The sequence below is a fragment of the Strigops habroptila genome, chromosome 2 (assembly GCF_004027225.2).
Source record: "Strigops habroptila isolate Jane chromosome 2, bStrHab1.2.pri, whole genome shotgun sequence".
NCBI classification, from domain to species: domain Eukaryota; kingdom Metazoa; phylum Chordata; class Aves; order Psittaciformes; family Psittacidae; genus Strigops; species Strigops habroptila.
This window is the reverse complement of record NC_044278.2, coordinates 59,598,672-59,625,757: the sequence shown is the minus strand read 5'-3', so window position 1 is coordinate 59,625,757 and position 27,086 is coordinate 59,598,672. Positions and strand designations below refer to the sequence as shown.

The following is a 27,086-nucleotide window of genomic DNA, read 5'->3' as shown; positions in this document are numbered from 1 at the left end:
AGGCGGCAGATCTTTAACTCAAGGGTTTAAAATCTGCTTTGTGAAGAATATATGGAAAAAATACCATAATGTGGATATTGGGAACTTCTTAGTGCCACTGAGACCACGCATAGCAATGGTGGCAATAAAAAAGGGATGAGCCCATTTGGCAATTCGATAAACTCAATTTCCAGTTCAGCAAAACTCCCTTCCTAGCTTATTAGTACAAACCTAGCTATAATACTCATCACAGAATAATGAAGAACTTTGAAGCAGTGGTAGATACAGGACAAAACCATAAAAAATCCAGTGTCTGGAGTGGATTCAACCTGCCTGGTATAATTTGAGTTTACAGAATTTCACATTATGTTTTAAATGCATGTCTTTAGTCTGTGTAGCTACAAATAAAAGGAGATGTAGCTTTACCCGAAACCACTAAGCATTGTCTTCCTGCCTGCCAGAAAGAGAGAAAAAAAATTTAAGAAAGACATTAAATAAAACTGGAAAGAGCAAAACAGGGATGTCTGGAAAAATGCCTACTCAGCAACCATTCACCTAGAGCCTGCTATACAATGATAACTTCTTGGTTGAGTCCAGGAAAGCAGCAAGTCTGCCTTTTTGGAAAGAGGGTAGCATTTTCTGTTTAGATGTAATAGAGAAGAGAGCAACGCATCTCTGCTCTACCAATCCCAAATGGGGCAGATTTTCTGGGCTTTTAGGCTCCTAGGTTTTTCTGAGCATGTGGTGCTCCCTTTTCAGTCCTGCAGCCTTCTTTTCCATCCCTAAGGAGAAGACAACTATTTTGGACCAAGTGAAAGTTTTAGGTATGTGTAAACCCCAGTGATTCAGTGAATCAAATGCTGGTCTTTCAGGATTTGCAGAAGACAGGGGAAATACCATAACTCAAATGAGCAGACACAAAGTCTATCTTCTTAGACTCACTAGGGATAATCCAGTACAGGTATTTTCTCTGTGAGGCCTTCTTCCCTTCCATCCCTTCCCCCCAAGAAATATGGATACTCAACACATTCACCCAAATGTTGCCATCCAGAGCACACAGCTGTAGACACCAGAAATATAATAGTGTGGGTTTTTTTGTTTTCTTTCTTCTTAAATATAAAAAGGAGTATAAAGGAAGGGGAGGAGATGGGAGGTTTAATTATTGTCTTTCAGAGGTGCAGAAAACTCTGAGGGGACTCACATTTATGGAGAGACAATGATTTTATTTTGCTGTAGTTCATGAGGGGAGTGGAGAGAGAATTCTGTAAAATAAAATAAAACCATGACTGCTCTAAGGTTGCTTGTCTGGGAACTACTTTGGGTTGCTGCTAAAAGCAAGGAAAAGATATCCAGAGGAGGAGAAAATGGCAAAATATGAAGTCACAGGGTCTTGTGAAGAGGGGAAACAGAGTGCAGTGAAGCACGAAGTGTGCTGTGCTCCAAGGGCTGGGCTATGCTAGTGTTACACCAACTCGCTGACTTCTTAAAGCCACAAGTTAGAAATTGGGCTAAATCTTCTTGGAGACTTTGGAAACACACAGTTCTTTCTTAGAAGATAGGTGTAACTACAGAATTACACTGCACCTCTGTCTGTTATTATTTCCAAGTTTCAGAAGCCACACACACACAAAAAATTAGAATAATTTCAGTTATAAGTAGGTAATAAATTTAAATGGTGGTATGCAGGTTTTTCCCAGTTCATAACAAGCTTCTTTATCTCTCAGGATTTAAAACTTTCACCATCAGCAGTCTCCACCTTTCTACTAAGAGATCTTTTTTTTTTTCTTTTATTCATATTAACTTAATATCTCTTTATTTGTTGCAAAAGAGAACCTTTTCCATGACTTACAGGCTTACAACCTTACAGGCTGCAAATTATGGGATTTTCCACAAGACATTTAGAATTTGAGTGCTCAAAAGATATACCCAGAGTTTTACATCTGCCTGCATTAGCCCTTGGAAGATGAGCACAAGCTCACACTAAATTCAGGGTTAGATTTAGAAATGAATGTTTGTTACCATTCTTCATATTCTATGATAGTTTGTTTTCTGCATTGAAAGCATGTACCTGAAATTTCCTGACTTAGATTCCCCAAGGAGTGCAGACCATGCTGTGTTCTCCATTTTTGGATGAGATAACACCATATTCTGTCCAAAGGGTTCACATGAACTCATTATTTTGGAGTGAATGGCTCTTCACCCCAAAATGAGTAGAATGGATGAGAAGAGAGAATTTTATTTTCAGCAATTTTTACTTGCAGATCTGAAGAGTTTCCTCTATATTTTTCATAAAAGAGTGATACTATCCACTGAGAAGAGTCCCATACTCTGTGTTTGTGTTTAACTGCCACTTGTAAGAATTATGCAGACACATCAGTAGGAAAAATGCAGTTCTTCAATTGTGTTTAGAAAACATGGGGATAGCTTTTCTTTATTATTATTGGTCTAAAAAGCATTAGTATTGACTTACAGATGGTCACCTATGCTGGAAGCTTATGAAAGAATCTCAAATTGTGGAAAGATTATTCTAAATTTAGGGAAGCATCAACTCCCTAATGCTAAAGGTGGAGTCATGCTGCTAAACATATTAGTATTTCTTAATTCAAACACCTGTTCTGCCTGAAAGAAACATAAAAAAGCTCTTATTTATTGCTTGCATCTCCATTTCAGATTTAATCTCACTATAAATTCATCTCATGTTAATTTATGTGCAAACAAAGACACACACATTTTAAATATCTGAAATGCTGGAAATAAACTTATTTTTAATTTTGTGCTTGTTTTCCATTTGTCAACCAGCAAATGAAAGGACTGAATAAATCATGCACTAATTGCCAGCGGTGCTAAATTTAGTGTGAGATCTGGAATCCTTTTGATCAAAACCGCTGAATATGAAATCGTCCTCAGCTCTCTAGGCAACTTTATCCGCCTTTCTATTCTCCATCTGTCAGTCACCTGGGAATTTGTGAACTATTCCATATGTCAGGCTTGTCAATCACAATGGAATGTGGGAACTATCTGCCTACTGCATAGGAATTCTTGTTAAAAATTAATCTGTATTAAACTAGATGTTCTATATTTTGAATATGTTACTGTTTAGTGTTGCTAAACATTTTTACCTATATAATGCTAATGAGAAATTATATTTGACATGGTTATTTGGATATTTTTCTGTGTTTTTTTTTTTTTTATTTTATTTTATATATATACACACAGATTTTTTTTTTTTTCTTCTTTTTTTTTTTCACTAGTTCTGGAAGACTTTTAGGAAATATTGGTTTTATCACCTATTTATTTCAGTTGTCTTGAGTTTTCTCGATTAGTTCCTCAAGGTCTGGAATTTTAGATTCTTTTTCCCAGCCCAAAGGTGATTTTTATTTCTAAAAAGGGGCCAAGAAAGTTTGCTACAGTCACCTTTGACTGGACAAACTAAGTGGGAAAAAATAGATTCTCTCCAGTCACCTCCCATGTGTTTCATTAGAACTTGTTGAACAACTGAACCCAGAAACTTTAAATATATCATCTGTGATAACAAAGACAAAACAAGGACATGGACAGTTGCTTCACCAAATGATAAGCTGTGGGAGCTTCTATTTTGACTTACAGAAATCTTATTTTAAAATTCTGTTTTCTTTCCCTCTATTTTCATAAGGAATGATTTAAATACAAGCTTCTGTTACAACTGTGTGAACTATGGACGTATTTATTGAATCTTCTGCTATTAATAAATGTTGTTGGAACACTTCTTGAATTCACATCATTTTAGCTGGAATTAGCTCTATTCAACTGCAATTTTCTAAAGAAAATCAAAAGTGTGTCACAGCGTCAAATAAATACTCCAAAGATTCAGATTCATGTTTATGATGTTGCATTACATGCAATTGGGTTTGGTGGGAATGGAGCATTTCACAGGACAGGTCCAAGGGATCCTTCCATGAATTGTTTTCTTATTCAGGCCCTTCCCCTCATTTCCCTGCTTTTTGCTGGCATATTTTCCATTTAGACACCCACTTCCACTGATTGATTGGCAAATTCAGGTGGGCTCTGTTTGCTGGGAGCTGAATTTTCATTCATCAGGTGTTCACCTGGCTTTTCTTGCACACAGAAGGGACACCCACTGAACATGTACAGTGACTCCCATAGCCCACTCAGGGCAAACGTAGCACCCATCTGTCTTTAGCCACTGCACTGCTACACTAAAAGTAAGTAATGCTCATATCTAAATTACCTAAATGCTCATGTTGTCACCCACAGAAATCTTAAATTTTGTACTTCTGTGGCAGCAACATTGCACAAACATGTCATTTTGCTTTTAATGTCCATATTAAAAGAAAATGTAAAGCTTATACATGTTTTAACCATGCAATAAATACACATTTTTCTATACGACATTTAAAAGCAAGAAAATATTGAAGTCAAGTTTCTACTTTATCTTCAGTATATGGAAGAAATGTTTGAAGATGATTTAACAGATATTTACAAGCATAACCTTTTTTTTTTTTTAAGTTATTTATCATATTAAAAGTCAGATATGCAATGACAAATTATGTTCTTCAGACTTCTAATACATTCCTTGATAATTCTAAGTTGGGAGCAAAAATGATATTTTACTGCAATGAATGCTAATAAAAATTGTTTCTCTTACTATCTTTGGCCTCAGTATTATTTGCTAACGCACACAAACATTGAAATTAACTTTTACTTTAAACAAATTGTGATTGTGTTACTATGAAGTTCTATTTGTTCTACTTCAGACTTGAGAAAGGTCTTGCGTATCTAAAAGTTTGACTGTTTCTTTCAACTTTATCAGCTGGTCCAACAAAAAGCATAATGTATCTTTACAAAGTATTCATAACTTCTATTCCATAGCCTCACTCAGGACCTAAGCACAGTTTTACACTGATTTCTGCAGGGCTTGCTTCTTCCTTCATATACTTTACTTTTGGCCTTTAAAACTGTGAATATCTGCACAAAAAACACTAGTCTGTTTTCAGCCATCTTACGAATTTCTAAAACTTCTCAAATGTAGGAACTTCATAGATGTTTCTGATAAATTTTTCAGTAATTTGTGGTTATGTCAGCAATTTCACTAAGTTCTTACTCTATGGTTGTTAAGTGTCATATTCTAAGAAGGTGCATATTATTTGAAGTAAAATAGCACATGATATATACATAACACTGTAAACACATGCCGTGCCATTGGAGGCATATACTACAACTCAGCTCAAAGGAAAACAGTTTTCAGGAACAGTTTGTTTCTAAATCCTCCTTCCCCCTTGAAAGTTAAGCAGGTTTTGTTACGCTTTATTTTTTCTCCCTTTTAACCGGACTGAAACTCATAAAAGATCTTTGCCTCTAATCCCATGACTACTTATATGTTTATTACATCCTCCCATTTAGGACTGTACTTCAAGGCTTTCTGGAGGAACACACCCATTGTGTTGCTTGGATGAAGTCTTTTACTACAGTGACTTCTCCAAAGAAGTTTACTAGTCTGGAGGGAAATTATATTCCCTTCTAGAGTCCAAGAACTTTTGTACCCATCAAACTGTAGCCATCTCAACATTTTGTCACTTCACTATACATTACCTTCATGGATTTTTTGCTGTTTTAAAATAAGGCTTCATGTGTCAGTGGATGCCTCAATCGGATTCTGGTCAGCTGCTAATTTTCAAGGGAAAATAAGCAGGAGCTTATATTGACTAACCATTACTAGATGGGAAAAGCAATATGAGAATACCCTCACCTCCAAATGCCAATGATTTTAGGCAGAACTAAGGCAATTAAAGCTAAGAGTCACCAGTGCATACAGGCAAAAAAAAGCATAATGCACTACTAGATAACAGTTGCCCAAAGTTTATAGCTGTCTCACACACATTGGCTGGTCTATGTAGGCACTGTCTGTCTCTGTCTCCAGCCTTCACTTGTAATTCTAGATCAGTCTTCAGGACAATTGACAAAGCCTGGAGGCTAGGTTCACAAACAGCTCAGCCACACTCCACTTGGCAAATATATTTTGAAACATAAACAGTTCTGACATAATGATTGCTTCCTTATTCCTGATTTTTTCAATAAACTTTTCAACAGAAATGTAAAAAAAAATTATAAGTTTTCAAAAGTTTCTTTTGATTGCTAAATATTTTTAACTCTTCAAACAGTACTTTGCATTGAGGACTGTTCTCCCAGGAGCATCAGAAGTTTATTTATTTGCCCCAGGCATTGAGGGAGCTTATTTGTTCCCCCATGATGTCACCTGCTACCTCAGCAACTGACTCCTCCCTCATAGTCTGCTGTGATGTGGTTGCCGTTTTCTAACATAACTGCTCTGTCCAAGTGGGCTTGGCATGGGCACAAGGATGAATGGAGGGATAGTCAATTAACTTCCGATGACTGGAAGAAGGGTAATATAACCCCCATTTTCAAGAAGGGGAAGGTGGAAGACCCAGGGAACTACAGACCAGTCAGCCTCACCTCTGTGCCTGGCAAAATCTTGGAGCAGTTTCTCCTGGAACACATGCTAAGGCACATGAAAAACAACGAGGTGGTTGGTGACAGCCAACATGGCTTCACTAAGGGGAAATCCTGCCTGATCAATTTGGTGGCCTTCTATGATGCAACCACGGAACTGATGGACAGGGGCAGAGCAGTTGACGTCATCTACCTGGACTTGTGCAAAGCATTCGACACTGTCCCGCATGACATCCTTGTCTCTAAATTGGAGAGACATCAATTTGATAGATGGACCATTCGGTGGATAAAAAACTGGCTTGATGGCCACACACAAAGAGTTGTGGCAAACGGCTCGATGTCCACTTGGAAAACAGTAACGAGTGGTGTCCCTCAGGGATCAGTGTCCTGTTCAACATCTTTGCCGGTGACATGGACAGTGGGATTGAGTGCGCCCTCAGCCAGTTTGCTGATGACACCAAGCTGTGTGGTTCAGTTGACATGCTGGAGGGAAGGGATGCCATCCAGAGGGACCTTGACACGCATGTGAGGTGGGCCGATGCCAACCTTATGAAGTTTAACCAAGCCAAGTGTAAGGTCCTACACCTGGGTCGGGGCAATCCCAGGCACTGCTAGAGGTTGGGCAGAGAAGAGATTCAGAGCAGCCCTGCAGAGAAGGACTTGGGGGTGTTGGTTGACGAGAAGCTTAACATGAGCCGGCAGTGTGCGCTTGCAGCCCAGAAAGCCAACCCTATCCTGGGCTGCATCAAAAGAAGCGTGACCAGCAGGTCAAAGGAGGTGATCCTGCCCCTCTACTCTCCTCTTGTGAGACCTCACTTGAAATATTGTGTACAGTTCTGGTGTTCTCAACATAAGAAGGACATGGAGGTGTTGGAGCAAGTCCAGAGGAGGGACACGAGGATGATAAGAGGGCTGGAGCACCTCCTCTATGAAGACAGGGTGAGAAAGTTGGGGCTGTTCAGCCTGGAGAAGAGAAGGCTGCATGGAGACCTCATAGCAGCCTTCCAGTATCTGAAAGGGTCTGTAGGGATGCTGGGGAGGGACTCTTCCTTAGGGACTGTAGTGGTAGGACAAGGGGTAATGGCTTCAAACTTAAACAGGGGAAGTTTAGATTAGATATAAGGAAGAAGTTCTTTACAGTGAGGGTGGTGAGGCACTGGAACAGGTTGCCCAAGGAAGTTGTGAATGCTCCAATCTCTGGAGGTGTTCAAGGCCAGGTTGTACAGAGCCTTGGGTGACATGGTTTAGGGCGAGGTGTCCCTGCCCATGGCAGGGGGGGTTGGAACTAGATGATCTTAAGGTTGTTTCCAACTCTTACTATTCTATGATTCTATGAACTTCATTAATAATTGTAAATTGCTTTTATAGTAATATTAAAAATAAACAGCCAGAAATTTAGAAAACATTCTATGCTACCTTGAGATATCAACTTGATATATGTATTTATAAAGGTATTTATGTACTTATTATTATAAATAAGTATATATTTATATATATGTATAGATATAGTTACACATACACTCACAGTTTTTTCACTCACAATTTTGCTTGCAATGTATGTGTTATAGAAATGCTTGAGTTTTTTTAATTCAGAGTACTCCAAAACATGCCTCAAATTAATGCATTACAATAGGTAAGAGAGTGAGTTTATAGGAAAATTGAGCTATCTAAAGCTGGGCAAAGGCAGATGGCCCTTTCAAAGTCAGAATGCTGTGAAGACTTGTGACCATGTCAAACACTTCCAGCAAAGTAACATGAGCTGCAGGGGAAGCCAAGGTGCAAGCAAAGTTTCAGCAACCTGAGCGTTGCCACTGATCCTAAGTGTAGGATATTTTCATCTTTACTTTTAATCGTAAAAATGTGGTTTTGTTGAGGAAAGACTTTTAATGGTGAGTCAGGAATCATCTTTTCTCTTCCAGGAATTCTAAAAGCTCTATTTAGGAAAGATATGATGAAAAGAGAGAAGCTTAAAGGTGCTATGTATGATTTTAGCAAGAAGTTGTTCTTCCTGTTCCTTTGAGCAGAACATTTTCTATGATAGCTGTGTTTCCATGTCTGCATGCTTTGGGTACAGCAGATTATCCATAAAATTACTGATTTACTGTGTATTAAGAGAAAAGCAGATCTATGACACTATAGCTGTTAATATATTTTTGCTTGATTGTGATTAGCCAAAACAAATAATGTTTAAAAATTAAAAGAAATTATCTACCTATAAAAAATAATCAAGATTTCCTAATGGAAAGATCACACAACTTCTTAAGTTTATATCCAAGAATATAATGTCCTTCATGTGAATTTGGTTCCCCTACCTATTCAGAACACATATTCATTCTGCACTGTGAAAAAGCATGTTACCTGTACTGGAGCCAAAGAGACTATTCAGCCATTTTGTGAGGACACTGGGATGCTAAAGGAAGCAGTGGGCAATTAATGAGGTGTTGCAGGTTTTTTCTTCCTTACTTTTTTTTTTTTCCTTTTCTTGCTCTTCTTGTCCTTGCTTACTAGAACAACTGGAAATAATAATAATAACCCCCACTCTCAAAAATATAACTTATTGACTGTATTTCTTCCTGATTTGTAATCTCACTTTCTACTCTAATCATAAGGGAAATTCAGCATTTAACAAGTGACCATCATATTTCTTCTTGATTTTTAGCTGAGGTATGACATTCACAGACACACCATACATTCACACAAAATGGCTAATATTAAAATATAGACATTGCCAAACAGCGCAGTGTTGATCATAAAAATGTAAATTCTGAGCATAAGGGAAAATTTTGATTAGTCTTGTTTTATTTTTGGTGACCTGTGTATTCCAAAATACAGCAGTATGAAGTTTTTAAACATTCCCCCCCCCCCCCCCCTTTATTTGCTCTCTAAGGATGACTTAAGCCTTGTGCTGTTGCCTAGCATAAATCCCCTCCTGCTTCTTTCCCTGATTTCCAGCAATGCGTAAGTGTCACTTCAGCTTCTGGCTGAGCACAACTGATTGGCATCCAGGACAGAAGGGTCTCTCCTGGAGACCACATGAAGATACACTTCAATATGAAAGCTCAGCAGTCATACTGAGCTTTCTTACTATGAGACATCTTCAAATAAAAATGAGTAGATTCTTAGCCTGCTTCCTTCACTGCTCTTGCCTTCCACTTGAGACTGTGGCTTGTGCCCTCACTGCTGTGGAGAATTTTGGATGACAGCTACTCACAGTTGATCCTCAGCCCAGTGCCAGACACAGTCCTTGCTGTTCATTGAAAGTATTTGGCTAAAGAAAAAGATCTGAGCATCTCTTGCCTTCTTCAATAGTAAACGGTGGACTCTGGCTCATATTACATCATTTGCAAGATGCACCTGGGTCGGGGCAACCCCAGGCACTGCTACAGGCTGGGCAGAGAAGAGATTCAGAGCAGCCCTGCAGAAAAGGACTTGGGGGTGTTGGTTGACGAAAAGCTTAACATGAGCCGGCAGTGTGCGCTTGCAGCCCAGAAAGCCAACCGTATCCTGGGCTGCATCAAAAGAAGCGTGACCAGCAGGTCGAAGGAGGTGATCCTGCCCCTCTACTCTCCTCTTGTGAGACCCCACTTGGAGTACTGCGTACAGTTCTGGTGTCCTCAACATAAAAAGGACATGGAGCTGTTGGAGCGAGTCCAGAGGAGGGCCACGAGGATGATAAGAGGGCTGGAGCACCTCCCATATGAAGACAGGGTGAGAAAGTTGGGGCTGTTCAGCCTGGAGAAGAGAAGGCTGCATGGTGACCTCATAGCAGCCTTCCAGTATCTGAAGGGGGTCTACAAGGATGCTGGGGAGGGACTCTTCCTTAGGGACTGTAGTGGTAGGACAAGGGGTAATGGGTTCAAACTTAAACAGAGGAAGTTTAGATTAGATATAAGGAAGAAGTTCTTTACAGTAAGGGTGGTGAAGCACTGGAATGGGTTGCCCAGGGAGGTTGTGGATGCTCCATCCCTGGCGGTGTTCAAGGCCAGGTTGGACAGAGCCTTGAGCCACATGGTTTAGGGCAAGGTGTCCCTGCCCATGGCAGGGGGGTTGGAACTAGATGATCTTAAGGTCCTTTCCAACCCTTACGATTCTATGATTCTATGATTCTATGCAGCTCTTCATCCACCAATCAACTGAAAAGGGGGCTTTACTGACAGTGAAATACCCAGGCTTGAATCTGACTTATAGCTGCTTTTATTTATTTATTTATCTGTTGGCAGGGGCAGGTTATCTTGTCTTTTTTAAAAAGGAACCAACAGTGGAAGAACACTAAAGTGGCACTTTGAAAAATGTTACAATGTATAAATAGCACCGCTGAGAGCAGAACACAGGCTTTGTTGTGTTATCACACAGCAGATCCAACAATATACTACAGATCCATATTGTCAACTGAAATGGAAAAGAAAAACAGTTCAACAAGAATGCTTCTTAGGAAAACTACCCAATTTACTTGTGTGTGTCTCAAGGCCAAAGCATCTTATCTTTGCACAAATCATTCTTCTGTAGTGAGTAACAGCAATACTTTTTCAAGTGATTTTCTGTTGTGTGTCATAACAGGCTTTCTATTGATGTTGCCAAAAAAGCCTCTACCATCATTTTCAACTAGAAAAGGGTTGAAACAGTTTATACTCTAGAAGAAAAAAAGTCATATACCAGATATATTATCAGTATTAAGTTCACAGAACCTGAGCAAATACATGATTTTTTGTATTAGCAATAATGGGTTTTATTTTTTTTGCTATAGACTGCAAGGGTCACCCTTTTATTGCATTATTTTTTGGATCTCTGAGATTACTTTTATCAGTTTGGGACCAAATCTTCACACCTCAACAGAAGAAAAGTATTCAAACAATAATGATAACTTTTTATGGTGTAACCACTACTCAGTTACTTTAGCCAATGCGCAGATATTGGCTTAAGTATACAAGACCAATTAAAACAGGAACACTGTCAAGAAAACATTATAATACTTCCTTCAATTTATTAGTTACGGTAAATGGCTTACAACAAACCAAAAAGCCACTAAGAGATTCTGAGACGGATGCATTGCTCCTGTACTGTAGATAATTAAGTGTTTTGGTGGGAATTTGTTCATAGGACTGATATACAATTAGACAAATTTGTTCACATATCATGTTTCATTGAAGTCTGTATGAGTCTTCTATGCTTGGCAATGGGTCCTGATCCTAGATGCTTTTATGCCTGATTAATTGTCAATATTAGGCAGGAGTTTGCTCATTAGCTCCTAGCAGGGCACATCTCAAATTGCAGTGAGCTCCATTTAGAGATGATATGCTAACTGTTAATAAACTGCATGGATTGCGTGTGTGTGAATCTCAGTTAGATGACTGTATTCATATACATATATAGCTACATATATTATGCATATATATACATACACATGCACACATCAGTTAGCTCCTTGGAAGAATGATAAATACAAATTATTCTCCTGTATACAAGTTGTGGCTGCAAGTGCTGCTAACTTATTCAGGGCTCCCTAGTGAATAAAAACATCCCAACATAAATTTACTGTGTATTATTCATGCTACATTTTAAGTTTTCAATCTGTCATGTCAACTGCTTTAAATCATATCTAAACCGATGTGCTAAACAGACGTCACTTTTAAACAAAAGGAAGTAAATTAAAGAACATCTTGCCGTATAACAGACATTTGTTTTGTATATTCATTTTCCAAGGACTTCATTTCTTGATCAAGAAAGATAGAAGGTTGTCAGAGAAGCAACTGATAGTGTAAACTTTTTTTTCCAGATCAGTTTTGCCTCCTAACTAGTAATACTGCCATGCTCAGCAATTCAGTCTTAGTGATAAAATCTGACTATTCCCAGATCATAAAGTACTTATGTCTAAAAGGTAAATACACCTTATTAACATAATTGTTTCTGTTTCTAGATTTTGAAACCTCTCCTGACAGCTGAAGATGAAGTTTGTATGACATTATTAGTAAAAGACTTTGGCCAACAAGCTCATGGGAATCAACAGCGAGTTACAAGAATGAATCATTGAACTTCCCATCATAAAATATTATGCATTCTGAATACAAGCACTAAAGAAAGAAACACTGGAAAAGTGAAAAACAACAAAACAAACATTACTCATTTCAGTCTCATATGTGAGGGAACAAAGGTGTGGAAGTAGTAGTAAGGGCTATTTTTTTAAGCGTAAAGCAGTGAATTAATGCAGTTCACTTTAGTTCACTAAAGTGATCTAGCTGCTTTCATTCTTCAGTGGGACAATGCTGCCTCCACATTCTCTAATGCTGTAACTACATTTCAGAGGTGACGAGATACTTTCATCGGGAGATCTGTAGCAGTAAGACTAAAGAGTTGGTACTCACAGTGCTCAAACACAAGAAGGTGGTTTTGGTGTGTTTTTCTTTCATGGAATTCCACTAAGATCCAAAGGTCATCAACTTGAATCAATAAACACCTAGTGCTTGGATTAACTGAAAAGGAATACAGAAATATGAATATTAACAGCTATGCAGATCACTGTTGGGAAGTACATGAAAAAATAGAAACAGACGTAAGGAAATGGCCTTTCAGATACCCAGAACATGCACAAATTCAGTTTGATTTTTTTTTTTTACAGTATTTGTCAAATGCTGTCTGCCAATATCACCAACACATTCACTCAATATTCACTCACATTTCAGTAACTTCAGATAAAAACACCAAACTATCTCGATAATAACATGAGAAGGCAGTTGCACATTACAAGGTCTATAAACAGTTCTCACACACTAACACAAGATCAAGCATGATTAAAATATGTATCTAACAAAGAGAGACCACTAATATGTTATTCAGACATCTCCTGAAGCAAGCAACTGCAGTAGAATTAACTGCCAGGTAGGGCTCATCACACCTGGGAATAAGTAAGGTACCATGGTTATCTCCAAAACTGAAACAGTTCCCAGAAGTTCATTTTTCAAAATTATTAGGTTTGAAGTAAATCTAATCTCCATTAGCATTTCTTAATTCATACTAGCTATTTCTTTTCTTCAGACTTTAAATTCTGCAGCTGCTACCAGAACTACCAAGGGATCCTTGTTCCTCTCATCCTTCCACACTAAGGACTGATGAGTCAAGACACAGCTTTGTTACAAATAGAGAGAGATCAGGTCACATCTTTTGAGAAGCAAGTTACAGAATGGTGGAAGTCTCATAAATTCTTTACACACCATGAAGAATCTGGAATCTAGGAGATTGCTAAAACCTAATTTGAGGTTTAACCTAAGGATTAATATAAAACTGTGACTAACAAGCTCTAGGTACTTGCTGTTCCACCACTTATGTTAAAACATATGCTAAAATTTACATGATCAAGGACATGCCTAAATACTACACTATTAGGAGCTGTTCACTGCTGTGAAAGCATGTTTGGAAGGAATGGACTAATTATGAGAAGATGTTTCCTTCCTCAGCGGAATTAATTTTGAAAACAATAAAGTCTTCTACTTCATCATATCAAAAGGGAGTTCTATGTTCAACAACAATATGAGGACTGAGCCTGGAAAGGATAGATATCTCTTTATTCAGGTTAGTTTTTAAAGTCAGAAGACTCACTGTATTTTTTTATACTAAAATAACTTAAAACCCTACAAAATCTCCAACCTACAACTTCAGACACATGGAGGAGATTAGAGTATGTAGTATTTGATGGTTTACAGGAGACACTTTGAAAGGCACTATGTTTCCAAAGGAGTGTTCAATATTTTTTAAAATCAGTCAAGTTTAAGGAGTTTCAAATGAGGAACTAAAATATCTCTCTGTCTTCAACAGACTGTTATCAGTAATTAATTTCTCGAACTTTTCATAAATCTGATTTTGGGATCTTCCTCACTGCCATTAAAACATCTTTTCAGAGTGTCACAGTAAGGATAATGTATAGTAATCTCTTTTAAAAACAGAGATTTGATTCTGGTTGGTTCTTATCTTTGTTCACAATGCTGCTGATTTGCGTTGTATGTTGGTTAAACAAGGTTGACCAATAGAAGCAATAATTGAAATAGTAGGTAGCCTTCATTCATTACAAAATAAATTGTACTTTTTACAATTTGCTTAGCAGAGCAATGGAGATTTGCCCACTTCCATATGGAGAAGCCTTGTTCTTCCTAATCATTGACACACTTTCACACTCCATGGTTCACATACAGCAGAATATGTCTCTACATTAAAAGAACTATCTCCAGCAATCCCCAAAGTAAATTATTCATTCATCATGCTTAGACCTGTTTCAGAACAAAAGCTTTTATGAAGACATACCTGCACTCAGTTTCCTGCTTCTAGGGCTGTAAGACCAGACCATATATGTCATTATTGTCATTACATGATGGTCATTACAACATCAGGAAAAAAAAAAATATTCTCACAAATTCTTCAGGCAAAGAATAAAGTCTTGAGCCAGAGAAAGACAAAACATTAACCCTAAACCTGAGGCTGTTTCAAAAAGCCTTTGGAGAAAAGGATAAGTTCAAAAGAAGGATGAGTCTTCTCCATCTTGGCTGGTGGTAAAATAAACCTAAGCACAACTCTTTGCATGATCAACACTGAAGGACACTTAAAAAAAAAAAAAAAAGACATGGCAAGGGTCAAGACTAGCTGGGTCTTTCATCTTCATCCCTGATCTTCTCCATTGATTTGCCACCTTGAAATATACCTACTGCAGGATAATGACTGGGCCCCTAGAGGCACAAATGATTGTAAGATGTGAAGATTGCTGCTTGTCACCTTCCTCTCACAAAAAGAAAAAGAGGAAAAAAAAAAAAAACCAAAGGTTCAGATGACTTGTTGACAGCAAACATGGTATTTGGATTACGAGAACATCAGAGAAACACACCAGTGAGTTTTGCTGTAAGAAATGTGCAAGATAAATATGTAGCCATACAGAACTGGAGTATATAGCACTCAGCTTTCCAGCAGAGTGAAGCATTGGCTATTGAACACTAGCTGAAACAAGCTGATGCTTGGTGCTAAACATTAGCAGCTGGCCACTAACTGCCGTGTAGGCTCCAATACAACCAGCTGTACATGCTCAGCTAGCGTCCAAGATTCTGAACAGGAAAATTTTCACATTGAAAGTACATCTAAATGGCACCTGAGGAGAGAGAAAGAAACAAAAACTGAAAAAGAAAAGGAGAAAAATTGATACAGCAAGAAGGAGCTTCTCTCCCACTCTAAGTAGACACCTTTTTCTGATGTGGTTCAGCACTAAGAGGAAAGGTAGGTGTCTCTTGTGATAGGAATGTGCTGGCCACAGAAAAGACTGGAGGGTCCTGGTGCAAGATCATTGCTGATTAATGCTTTTTCCCGATGAAGTGTATTTGTTATTGCTAAATACTCCCAATGAATCATGTTTCCAGAATGCCTGTGCACAGCACAAACAACAGACCATCTCCATGCCTACTCAAATTTAAATAACCTCTATTGTATGTTTTAACACCAGCCTTTTCTGTCCACCTAAGTGAATAAGGATTAGCTGCTACCAATAAGGGGCCATGAAGAGAAATAACATTTTTTTCCTCAAGTTACAAGACATTGGAAAAAAGAGCAAGAAGAAAAACAGTGCAAGTGTTAAACTTAATTCTGTGGTTGAGCTTATCAAAATGTTCTGTTATTACAGTCCATGCTTGGGACTTCAGATACTGTATTTCAAAAGGGATCTACTTGAGATCATTTTACAAAAACCCTTACTTGTTTGGAGATTGGAGATGGCTGACTATTACACATTTTTCTTCTTTCTATTTTTTTTTCCCCTTTTCCTTTTTTTCTTTTTCCTTTCTTTTCCTGTCAAGCATCATTCTGTTAGCTTCAAAACTTATCATAAGTAGCGGGCAAAAAAAAAGAAAATTTTTCTAAACTAAAAAAATCAACAGTTAGATTGAGAAAGCTCAGGCAGGAAACAATATAAATTATGCTGGCCAAAAAGTTAAAAACCTCTTTCTTATTGTAACTGGAAATTGAAACTAAAATCAGAACAATAATTTCCTGGTAGGAAGAGAAGGACTTTAGACCAACTCAGATAGGAAAAAAGCCTCTTAAGAGTGGTTTAAATAAAATGTCACCTACAACATCACTAGAAGCAGAGGTGACAAATATTCTTGATTTACTATCACATGGCAATGGCTACTTATTCAAAGGCAGGTTGCATAATCAGAATACCCACAGGTTTCCAAAGTTCATTCACTTACTTTGATTCTCAAGTAGTTTTTGCCTTTCCACTTCTCAGGTCATAGGTACAAGTTGGCAGGATAAGTCTACACTATTTCCTTATTCGGTATTATGTCTGGAATGCCTCTATTTCTGGGAAGGAGTTTAATGAGGAGAAAAAAGCAAGACTTACTCTGTTACAATGATAACTGAAAAAGGAACATCATTCTAAAATCCAAACCCCATCTAAAATGCATAGGGATTTTAATTTCTTTTATATTTTGATCAGTGTTACCAGCTGTACTTTTGCACTGTAAAGTTATTTTTAAGCCAAGTGAAGATAAAATTGCAAGATAAAGCTAAAATTAAAACAAGGAAGTCCTAGAAATCTACTAAGAAAGTAAATTGTTAAGAGCCTTCCTTGTAGTATTGACAAGTAAACTGTTCCCAGTAAGTTTGCTGAACTGCTGATAAGCTTTCATTCACGTAAGCAGAGCCTTCCCCCAGTTTAAATTGCAAAGTACACTACACAGGCATACTCGGGCATATTTCATCCTCCTTTCCACATCCATAACTGCACACTTTCATAGCTCAAGCACAGTGAGTGTGGGTCTAATAGGTCTACAGGTGTGAAGACGTTTCCAAACTCCAGTAAAGACACTGAAGCAGAGCAAAATTTGTCAGTGTAGAAATTTTGATTGGGTCCTCATGAACTCAAAGCACTATGTACAAGTCCTGTGACCTCTATAGAGTTTCTTCAGTTTTACCCTTGTTGGAGCTAAAGTAGAACAAAACTTTTCCTTTTTTAACCTCTAATTACTTATGCTTCATTGTCTACATTGACAAGAAGAGTACTTCCCAAAAAAGAATTCTCCTTTGCATTTTTTTCATTCTTCAACTGCACAAAATATGACATTTCCTGAACAGTTTACATACTGACATGGGATCTAGTTTTATGGTCTCAATGCATGTGTATAGACAGAGAAAACTCATTTCTATGGTACAAAGGTATTCTCTGCTTCTTTCTTTCTCTCCAAAACTATCCTGGAAAGCTCAATCTACTTTATTTTATGCTTTATTTTGAAATTATGAAATCAGGAGAGAAGTAATCAGAATAAGCTGTGGAAGTCTACCTCTGCCACCTACAAGAAAATAAAGAGATACAGGAATAAACTAATATGCATTACCTCATGAACTCGCCTTTGTTTTAATCTTACGTATGTTAAGGCAGAAAGAGTATGCATCCATCTTAAGAATTTCCTGATGCAAAATGAATATAGCAAAATTGCAAAGATCTGTAGCAATGAGAAAAATCCTGGATGTAAGTTCCAGTGACTGATTTATATTCAATAGATTCCTTTTCCATTTGTGCCTCAGATTTTAATTATCCTCTTTCCTACAACTTTTACACATGAAGCTTTCTTTCATTTCTTTACAAAGAGAATCACTTGAGATGAACTGAGCCATTAGCAAACATTCCTATCCTGGGGATAGTGCGGTGTGGTACTTCATTGGGTAGACTGCTGAGTGGACCCTGGCTCTGGGAATCAAATCAGGGATCAGTTTAGGCACTCTACTTCTCTTGCTGTGCTGGACTGTCAGCAGACTGTCAGCTGCGATCCTGGTGAGGGCACAGATTGCCATTTTCCCATGCCTTTTTCCCCATGCAACCCAGACATGATGGGTATTGTATGGAAGCTGCTGCCCCAGCTGCAGAAATTGCAGCTAAACAAGCATTCAGAAGTTACTCACTCAGTCACATAATCATGCTGACTAGTGGAAGGGGCAGACAATAGTCTGACCTTTAAGGAGTAGCTGTCAAAACAAGGAGGTCAAACCCATCAATTTTTCCAAAAACAGTGGCACAAGAATACAAAAAGTGTTAAGCTGCCCATGCAGGGGACTGTGTCCTTAAGTTCTTCCAACATACAGACCACATATTTTTATTACCAGCAGTGTCTCCTCTCGGTCCTTCCCACATCAAATCCCACAGGAAGTCTAATAATTTTCATGAAGGATACTCTTTCAGGAAGTTATTTCATATACTTAATTTATGAATTAACAAATTTTTTTCTTTGAGTAGCAATCATAAGTCAGAAACCCTGTATGCCAATTTGCACAGAAAACCGTAGGTGTTCCAGAAACAGAAGAACTCTATTGATGTTCATGGGCCACAGAGCAGCGTGGCAACATCTGTTTTGAGATCTTGCGAGAGTACAAGCAACCACTGTGTGTCAGTTCCTCTCTTCCAACCTTACCTAACACAGATGAGTAATAAACAGTTATTACTACCACAAAGCAGCTGCTTAAGACTCTGAAACAATGTGGTGGCTTCAATGCGTGTCAGAGAGGCCATGCAGCGCTGCATTCCAGCTTTGCTCTGAAGGCTGGGTGCCAGGGAGAACTCTTAACTCCAAAGACCACAGAATTGTCTTTTCAAAGTCACAATTCATGCACATTTAACTAGGAAACGTTAGAAACAACACATGCACATCTTCTAAAGAACTTCAGTGCCAATGCATACTGATCTCTGACCTTTCTCAATTTGTAAATTAACTGTTGTTTTTTGTTTTCCTTAAGGTTTCTTTAGGTCATACAGGGAATATAAGGATCTAGTCTGAAGAATAAGAAGTTAATGGCAGTAGCAAGCAGATATAGATAATGAAACTCTGTGGCAGGACTACTATTTTCAGAACTAGCTTCAAAGTTTAGTATATCTGAATAATTTTTTTGTTTTCTTTCAAACACATACACAAATATGTATACACGCACACACACAGACAGAAAGCAAGCTATACAAACTTTAATGAAATTTGGATATTTCTCTTCAGGCTAAAGAAGAAAAGGATTCTTTTTTCTTTGTGTTTAGATATTTATCTGACCCTCAGAGGGACTGGATAATTTGTAGTTCTGTAGAGTCTGTGGTTCCACCTTCCTTAACAACATTCAAGCAGACTACTGAAGTCACTGCACTTTCTTATTGTTGTTTATTTGTAAAGATCAGGAACACAGGTGGTTTTGAAAGAAACTCCTTTTTCTTCTGTGAGGTTAGTTTCCCTGAATACTTTTTAATGCCATATGATTAGGGATAGAGATGCTTTACAGGGATAACACATGTTATATGACAGGAAGCAAGGTGACATTAGGCTGTCTTATTTTCTCCATATCACATAAACATAATAATTGCATTGAATTGATCCTGGGACTCTTTTAGTGATTGACCAGTACACCTTTTTAGGATTTCACAGGAATCTGCTCAGATCCCATAAATAATGCTTTATTTTTAAATTTAAGTTATTTTCCAGCTGCATACGTCTGTGTCTGTCACTGTTCAAACATCTTATTTAGAGAGCTAAGGAAATGATAGCTCATCACATTGGTAGTCCTGTGTATCATTTTGTTTTCCTGTCATAGATTATTTTATTGTGTACCTCATCTACTTTCAGGCAAACTCTGCTACAGTTCACCCAGTGGTAACTGCAGATTTCTGCAAAAAACAATTTTGATTCATCTTCACACAAATGGATAAGTATTAACTTCATGCTCCTTTTTAGAATTTAATAATTTTACTCTTGCATGTCAGTTTTAATTTAGAATTTACCTTACACATATATATAAATATTTTGTGAGCTTGAGACCACATTCTATCCTTATCTGTAAAAATGAAAAAATGTTGAGGAACACAAAATAGTTCTTACTGACAAAGAATTTCTGAAATAAGCTGCAGCTTTGTGTATTGACTTTTAGTCATGAACAATAGTAAGTGTAAGATAATTCAGCCTTTATAACCAGTACAGAAAGCTGAATCTGTCTCATTTTCAGCATCAGGCAATACATGAAACCCACCTGGGGATCCTGGGGATCCTGGGAAAGCCCATTCAACACTCACTTTCAGCTTCGTTTTGTTTTTCTCCTCCCACTGCCCGGCCTACATGAACTCTGAGGGACAAATAATCCTTCTCGTTTTCCCATCTGTAATGAAGTTTACCAGAGCAAAAGCTCTGCTAGAACTCATTTACAAATGCTCTCTTAACCCATTACAGCTGCAACGTTCACATAAATTGGCTGTATGTGCTGTGCTGTTTCACTTTAAATACACTCTACCTTTAGAGGTTACTCTTTAAGCTGTCTTCTGTTGCCATAGGCACACTAGGTTGAACAGATCTAGCTAAACACAAACAAGGCAAAAATAAAATGTGTGAACCTGTGCCTTGAGAAAAAGACACCCTGCCTTTTCCAAGGATTCCACAGAATGAGCATTTTTGACAATATTTATATATGCTGGGTTTTCAACTCTACCTTGGACCTCCAGTGTACATCGATTCTACACATACACACCCACACTGTACACACATTGGCATATGGTATTTACAGTACACCTTCCATATTATCATATAACTTTCTTATTTCCCACTATGAAACACAGAGAAAATTTATGCTGTGCTGCATACAGTATGCTGTGTTCAAGTGAACTTTACTACATACAAAGTTTCAAGAGCAGGTCTGTGCGAATCATTAACTTTTCAAAAGGCACCAGTTCCCTTCTGTCACTAATGACATGCGTAACAGTTTAATGTAATGCTACTTTTAATTATCAGAGCCCTTTCTTTTAAATATCAAATTTCCCTCTCTAAATTGTCCTGAGTTCTCTTTACAGTCTCATCTGTCACTGTAAATGTCATCACTTTATTCCTCCTTTGGATGCAGTGACAGGCCCACTCTTATCCCTAGCTTTATCTCTTTTTCCATCCTTTATTGTACTACAAAGATCCCTCTTTCATAGTTTACAGCTGTATCCGCTTTCCACACGTGGCAAATGATTGCCTTGGTAAAGGTATTTTCTGTTTCAATCTTGCATTTTCCCAAGGGAGAACAAAAGGGACAAGCTTTCTGGAGTTGGTTTCACTGAGAAAATTGTTTAGAATTGCCTCATTCCTCAACAGATTAACGAATGCATACAATCCCAGCTTAAGTGCTATTGTACAGCACAATTTGTCCATTATACTTTGTCCTTTCCATTTAGAAAACCCCCTCACCAATTAAAGTAATACAGCCTTCCAATACCTGCTCCCAATTAAATCCAAGCTGTATTACCTGCCTTGATGCAGCTGGTCACAGATTCCTACCACTTATGAGCATTCATTAGCCCTATTCATTATAAAGGGGCTGGTGGCAGGAATTCAAGCTACCGGCTTTATTCAGGGGCCATCAAAATTATCAGCTTTCAGCACAAGGCCCCAATAAGAACAGGATTAAGTGAAGGGAGAGGGAATTCATACTGTAGCAAAATGTCATTGTTTCTACTTTGCTCATGTCTCTTCTAGTCCAGTGCATTAGGAGCATCCAGTGGGTGTACAAAAGAAGACAGCTGGTCACAATTGGAAGAAAGCCTTTTCCTCATTCGCTTTCAGCGTAGCTCCTAATTTTGTTTTCCTGTGCCTCTTGCATCCCAGTCTCCTTGCTCCAAAAGGTAGCCTATTGTCTGATTTGGAGCCTACTTACAGATGTGATCATTAACCATTTAAACTCTGCTGCTGCAGACTGGCTCAGTACTGTTTAAAGATATCGTTTCACTTACTGAAATGAAAAAAATCCGCATTTTTCTGGCAATATGAAAAACCGATGAATTGCTGAGGTCTCACCACCCTGCGCAATGGGGCTTTTCCAGGCACGTGCTGCTCCTGCGATGCTCTGCTAGGTGATAGCGTGCAGTGTGCCTGGTTGCATAGCAGGAAAAAATTATCTGCTGCTCTTAAGCCTTTTGAGTGTGAATGCCCACTCTGTAATGTGGGAAGAATGACTCTCACCTAGCACTTGAAAGGGACACAAAGCTGCTGCGCCTCAGCTCTGCCCACTCCAAAGACGACCATGGTCATGTCATGGCCCACTGTTGGCCCATCTAAGGATGCTGCAAGCAGGAAGATTAAAAAGAGAAGGGAAACAATAATATTACTTGTGGATATAGTGAATGGAGAGGCTTGAAAAACTCAATCTAGCCAAATTTTGGACCAATTTTAAACTAATTCTTTACTGCAAATACTCATTTCTTATCAAGGATCAGCAACATATGCATATCCACAGCATTTTTTTAAGGTGGTGGAGGATGTATATTAGTGTTTTCCTCTCAATTAACTTCTAGGCAATTTTCCCAGCTAAATACATAACATCTTTGGCAACATGCCAACCAAAACCTTAAGACCCAACACTAAATTCTGTACTTATACAGGCAGCTTAAATTTTCATGCGGTGAACTGGAAGAATGCCAGTAACTCCCACCATAAACCTAGCAGTAGGAACACTATATTTTTTTTTATCAAGAAACTCTACTTTACTTTTCCAAGACCACTTGAAAACTGTACCATTTTAATGTTCCTTTAGCACAAAATAAAAGAAAGAATTAACCTGCTATTAAATTAACCCAATTAGCCATTTATTTCATGTAACCTTACACTTCTGATGGCATTAAATCAAACACACCAACATGTGGATTTTTTTTTTTTTTTCATTGTAAGTTATGGTAATTACACACTGCATGCTAGACAATAAATTTCTCACTAGCCTTTTGCCCTGTTCTTTCTCTCTGGAAGAAGATTACTAGAACAGAAATGTTTCAAGACCCCTCCTTGTATGCCTCCTGTAACACTGTATTGGAATGAGACAGAATATTTATACACTTACAGAAAGAGAAAAAAAACAAAACACCAAAACCCCACAACAGAGAAAATGGAGAAGGGGAGAGAGAAAAGAAAAAAAAAAAAAAAAGGTAAAATATTTCCATAGGGCTGGCTTCTAGGCATGATAAACTGTAGTACTAGTAAAGCTAGACTCTGCTGTCCCTGTCATTTGACACAGATTACATACCAGAGGCCAAGGTTTGCTGGATGCTACATCTTCCAATATTTATTTTTTGTAGGAGTGGGGAGAAAGAAAACCTGGCAATAATTCAGAATCTCTATATCTATTTCTGCCATTTCCGCAAAGAGAGAAGCCCAAGATCCATGTGTGGCACACCTACTCCATGGCTGCCACTGAAGCACGGTGCTTCTTAAGGTTCCATTCCCCCCTTGCCCTCCAGGCAATGCCTTTTATAGCTGGGTCGTCTCTGCTGTTGTGCTGTGCTTGCCAGCAAGCCCCTTCATATGCTGGTGCCATTTTGCCCCATTTTCAGACCAGACTGAAGAGGGTTTATCCCATAGCAGAGGGCAGAAGGTGCTCCAGGACTGCAGCCACCCGCAGCCTATCCTAGGGACCCGTTGCAGCACCCCACATGCTGTGTGTCAGTGCCTCGCGAGAGGGCGGAGGGGCACCCGCGCCGCTCACTGTCCCTGCGTGCAGCCCTGGCAGGAAGACTGTCAGCAGCATATTGGATATCCTCCCGAAGCAAAGAGAGTGCCCTCCCATGTTCTGTTTAGATATCTTCCATGGGGCTTACTTTCAAGGATGGCTCTGACTTCTGACCCTGCTGCAGATGGCGTAACTGTTGCCTTGGCAGGCTGCCACTCACATCCGGTTTCCAGTCTCACGTTCTCTTCCCTTTACAACTGGGGTAACCCTGCTCCCTGCTTGTAATTTTCCCTCTCCACCCCCCCCCCGCCCTGCCCTCATTCCCTCCCCCCCCCCTTCTCTTCTAGTTCCTTGGCAGGCACAGTTCTTTGGCTGCAGAAGCTTGTTAGGTATTTGTCACTGAAGATTTTATTCTTCCTTCAGTAAAGTTCACTCCTGATGGAGCACTCTAAGAAGCATCGTGATATTCTAGCTAAAGGCAGCCAAAAGGATGGCTTTCCTTCACTTTTTTTCTTCCCTTTTTTTTTTTCTCCTGTTTTAATTTCTCAATTAACTTCACTTGTAACCCTACTAAGCACGAGCAATCTTTTGAATCTTATTTTAACTATGTTTTTTAGCTATGAAGAGCTTTGTTATCTTCACAGACTTTTAAAGATAGATTGATAAACTGTAAATAGTATGAATTTGATATGGCAGCTTGAATTGATGTATCTAGAAGATTTTCTGAAATAAATTATCTGTTATTAACCCTTCAGGAATCTTACAATATTCACTAATGTGAAATATGAACAGTTCATCTGAAAATGTATCGCTATTACTATTTCATTCAAATTCATTATTGGAGTAGTTCAAGCTTTTGCATTTTGTGTCTTGTATCTGATGAAGCTTTTTCACCTCAGTTTCTTACTTCACCTTTATAAAATTCTTACCTCTCTAAAACATGCCCCCTGCAGTGCTAGATTTACATCTCTTCATAGTCAAAGGTAAATCTTTAAAATTTTAACTGATGTAATACTTAGAATCACATTTTTGGTACAGAATTGCACTGTGCTCTACAGAAAGACCCTCAGTTTTGGACTACAAAGAGCCAGACCAAGATTCCAGTTTCCTGGTTTCTTCCTAAACAGGCGGAAGCAGCGAGGGAAGGGAATGAGAATGTCCCAAGCTGCCATACATCTGGATGATAGAGGAGTTCAGAGAGAGCCCTTGAGAAAAGTGCCATAGTGTGTAACCCCCAAATTCTGACACAAAAGGGGAGATGTGTTTTGCTGCTCTGAGATGCACTGTTGCAGATCATACTGTTTCCACCTTTCTTGGGATTCTCACTGAATCCATAACAAGAAGGCTTGGGGTATTGGAGAGAAGGTAGTACTTTGGACAGTGAGCAAAACAGACTGTGAGTTGCCATAATTTTCTCTGGAAGTAGTTTATCTTCAGCACTACTCTGTCAACTTTGCTTTTATATTTTAAAAATTCTGTGTCCAGAACAAAGGTAAAGATGTTATGCCTATGACAGACACACCAACCTTGGCATGTTTTTTGAAAGCTTCTTTGCATTGTTCTAAGTTTCTTATTTCTAAGAAAGTTGCTCAAAATCTTGTTTGTGGTGACATGTACTGTAATTTCCCCAAGCCATTTTGATGGCTAATTTCTTTCTTTGAAACTACAGGAAAAAAAGTCATGCTCCAGGATTTACTTTTATGTCTTCTGTTCACCTTCAACTTGCATCTCTCTGTGGCTTTAAAATTGTGTACAGAATTTGTGGTGGTGCAGAAGCTGGAGCGTTGTCCAGAATGCTCTTTAAGATTTTGCAATGTGCTACAGGTCTTGGTATTCTACCATGTATGTAGAAGAAATTTAATGAACATTCTTACTTTCAATGACAATGAAAAGCTTTTTTTTTTTTTTTTAATTAAAAAATAATTATTTCTGCATTGGTGCCAATACTCTCTACATGTACACAAAAAATCAGCCAGACTGGGTCAGACCAATGGTCTATTTCCCATCATCAACAGTGCACAACAGCAGACACCTAGGGAGCAATATAAAAGGATAAGCAGACCATGATACTTGCCAGCCCCCAGCACTGGGGCTTACTGAGCCATGGATGGTATCTTTGGGTGTCATGGACTTTTAAATTTCTATTTCATGTATCTTTTTTGTGATAAAGCACCATCTTCAGAAAAGAGTGCTGAAAATAACTAAATTGCTGACCTTTTTTTCCAGACTCATCATAAACAGTAAATAAATTTTGTCTGTGGGATCCAAGGTGGACAGGTTGCTGGTTTTTGTTCCACTGTGTTTTGTTTTACCAAGGATTGGTGCATGTTTGGACTTTCCTATTTTTTACTGTATTTGCTGAGTTGCACTCCCCAATTGATTCCTTCCTCCACTGGAAGATTGTGAGCTTTGCAGTGTGTCCTCCTTCCCTTCAGACTTTGGAAGACATTGTGACATGCAGAATTGTTTGCATATGGCATAGCAGTCTTGAATCTGCAACAATCTTATAGATACTACATGACTCATTTAAAAAAACCCATTTCTTATTTTTCTTCAGGGCACAATGCTTTTCTATGGATTCTAGTATCAAGACTCAATATTGGTTTGCTAACAGTTTTCCTTTTGATGTTTTTTCTTCACTTTGCATTTAACATTTCATTCACCCATTGTGTATTACTGAGGCTGTCCACATCCTGCCAGTCTCATTGATGCAGACAATATTTCTGCTGTTCAAAAAGGTAGACTTTTCCTATAGTTTTTGTCTAGAATGTCACTCATCCAGTTTCAGTGTCAGCTGTAAATGTTAGTATGATTTCTTCCAGAAACGGTATACAGGCAGATATTAGTTACCAGAACAGTAGTACCAAGGCGTTTAAGCTTGCTTCATCATTTTCCTTCTCCTTATTCTGTTTTGTAACCAGACAGTATCATTGTTGCTAAAACTCTGAACTTGTAGGTGTTCTCCAACTGTATTACTCCCACTGCTTCACTGTTTGCCTATGTGATGTACTCAAACATAATGTCTAATGTAATTATCTTCCTTAGGCATGGGCGTTTCTTTTCCTTAGAATGGTGCAATCCACTATGATTGCAAATGTGCATCAACGGGTTTCTGTCACTTTCTTCAACAGAAGTACTACACAGAAGTGGCATTCTTGTCCTCACTATGAACTCCTTTTTGG

General features: G+C 38.4%; 1 long non-coding RNA gene across 3 annotated transcripts in view; it reads right to left on the bottom strand.

Annotated features, from left to right (window-relative positions):
• Nucleotides 1-27,086, bottom strand: part of LOC115604249 — a 144,787-nt gene that overhangs the window by 57,954 nt on the left and 59,747 nt on the right. For all 3 annotated transcript variants that reach the window (XR_003990191.1, XR_003990190.1, XR_003990192.1), the window contains exon 2: nt 12,807-12,914. This is a non-coding gene — a long non-coding RNA (uncharacterized LOC115604249). The remainder of the gene's footprint in view (nt 1-12,806; nt 12,915-27,086) is intronic.